Source organism: Lygodium microphyllum, unplaced genomic scaffold, assembly GCF_053477565.2.
Source record: "Lygodium microphyllum isolate KBCC unplaced genomic scaffold, Lygodium_microphyllum_v1.1.10 scaffold_42, whole genome shotgun sequence".
NCBI classification, from domain to species: domain Eukaryota; kingdom Viridiplantae; phylum Streptophyta; class Polypodiopsida; order Schizaeales; family Lygodiaceae; genus Lygodium; species Lygodium microphyllum.
The window spans coordinates 770,675-773,238 of NW_028229525.1; the positions used below are offsets into that span (position 1 = coordinate 770,675).

Consider the following 2,564-nt stretch of genomic DNA (forward strand, 5'->3'; position numbering starts at 1 on the left):
GTTTCACATTTTGGGAATGTTACGAGGTTTTCTTTGAGAGAAAATTTTAAGCTGCTTTGTTTCCTCTCAATTTGCCCCACGGTTACATGGAGGCAACCCATGGATAACTACAATGGGGGCAATTTTATTATAGCCTTATATGAAACTTACTATCGGAGATTCCTTATTTTATATAGTCATGCATGGATTAAGCAACTAGCCAATACTTTTTTTTTCAGTGCCAGGATCCTAATTTCGCAGATGGCAGATCGTTTAACCATATGACATAGCCACATTATGTACATACTATAAAGCTCGTAGGCTAGCTTTCAGCCAACCCATTTGCGTAATGTGGGCTTTTTAAAAACTTATTTCTAGCAGGACTATCCGGATCTCCTTGGCAAGGTTCCTTCCTTGAGCTACAAACAATGGCCACAATGATTTCATCAAAAATGCCCTTTAGCTACTAGTAAAATATCATTAAAATAACAGATAAAAAATAGGCTAATTAACGCATATATGAGATTTTTAGCTTGTATCTTCATCTTTCTGGAAGAATCCATCCAGCCACAGGTTCCCCTACGACTACCATGTTACGACTTCACCTCAGTTACTGACCCAACCATAATATGTAGCGGAAACACCTTTAAAACTAAAGTGAATTACACTTAACGGAAGCATAATGCACTTTACTAATAAGTGATCCCTGCTCAATGCTTCAGGCGGAGCCAATTCCCAGGGTGTGACGGGCGGTGTGTACGGGGCTCGGGTACATATTCACCGCGGCATGCTGATCCGCGATTACTAGCGATTCCAACTTCATGTCCTCGAGTTGCAGAGAACAATCCGAACTTAGACAATCTTTACGGATTCGCTCCACCTTACGGCCTTGCTTCCCATTGTAATTGCCATTGTAGCACGTGTGTAGCCCAGCTCATAAGGGCCATGCGGACTTGACGTTATCCCCATCTTCCTCCATAGTAAAACTACGGGCAGTTTTTCATGAGTGCAACACCCAATAAAAAGAATACCGTCGATCTCAAGCAACCATTGAGCTGTACGGCTGCTGATGAAAGACGGCATGGATCCTTTGTAAACAGCATGTCTTAGCAACATGAAACAAGGGTTTCGCTCGTTATAGGAGTTAACCAAAAACGTCTCACGACACGAGCTGACGACAGCCATGCAGCACCTGTACGAATTTTTATCTTATCCCGTTAAGAACAAGTACACTAGTTCATATGTCAAATGTGCATACGCCAAGTGTTTCTATGTCAAGAGCTGGTAAGGTTTTGCGCGTTGTATCGAATTAAACCACATGCTCCACCGCTTGTACAAGCCCCCGTCAATTCCTTTGAGTTTCAGTCTTGCGACCGTATTCCCCAGGCGGAGTGTTTAACGCGTTAGCTGAGCTTCCGATCCGCAGACCAAAAACGAACACTCATCGTTTACGGCATGGACTACCGGGGTATCTAATCCCGTTTGCTCCCCAAGCTTTCGCACCTTAGCGTCAGTAGAGACCCAAAGAGCTGCCTTCGCTACTTCGGCGTTCCTTCGTGTATCTCCAGATTCTATCCCTACGCACGAAATTTCACTCTTCTCTATCTCACTCAAGTAAATTGGTTTCGTAAGCATTCCGCCAGTTGGGCTGGCGTCTTTAACCTTCGACCTAACTTACCGCCTACGTGCCCTTTACGCCCAGTCATTCCGAATAACACTTGCCCCCCCCGTCTTACCGCGGCTGCTGGCACGGAGTTAGCCGGGGCTTCTTCTTTAAGTTTTGTCACCATCGCACACTTGACGAAAGGGTTTTACAAGCGGTATTGCCATTCCTCGCGTTTGCGACGTTCTTCACTCACCCACGCGATATTGCTGGATCAAGCTTTCGCCCATTGTCCAAGATTCCCCACTGCTGCCTCCCGGCGGAGTCTGGGCCGTATCTCAGTCCCAGTGTGGCTGGTCATCCGAAAAGATCAGCTAAGCATCGTAGGCTTGGTTGGCCTTTACCCAACCAACTACCTAATACTACGTAGGCTCATCAAACAGCGCTTTATTATCTTCTCGCATAGCTTTATTGCTTGCGTTGCTTCGGGATCTAGCCCGAACTGTTTGGCAGATTCCTGCGCGTTACGCACCCGTTTGCTACTTTTTTTTCAATTATTCCATAAAACTGGAACAGAAATGACATCCAACTTACATGTGTTAAGCATATCGCTAGCGTTCATTCTGGGCCAGGATCAAGCCCAATTTTTTAGTGAATTTCTGCCATATGAGGCAGGTTGATGATGATTTCTTAGTAAGTTATTAGCTTTTACTAACAACCGTAAGCGGAACGGCCACTGGCAAGGCGAATCATCTTACATTCCGGATACCAAAGATTGTTATTATACAAGAATTCTTGTATCGCTCATGCAGATCTTCCATCTACCGGAAACCAAAGGATTCATTGCAGGAGAGTAAAGTATGGCTGAAAATAGAAGGAATTGACGAGAAGCTAACGCTTTAGGTAAGTACGATAGTCATTACAACTGTTTTTATTGGTTTTTTAGTGGCTTTTCTCCTTATTGGTTTTTGATATAGTCTCC

At 44.5% G+C, this 2,564-nt stretch overlaps 1 pseudogene; it reads right to left on the bottom strand.

Annotated features, from left to right (window-relative positions):
* Positions 1-535: 535 nt before the first annotated feature.
* On the bottom strand, positions 536-2,227 carry LOC148009009 (18S ribosomal RNA; annotated as a pseudogene).
* Positions 2,228-2,564: the final 337 nt, after the last annotated feature.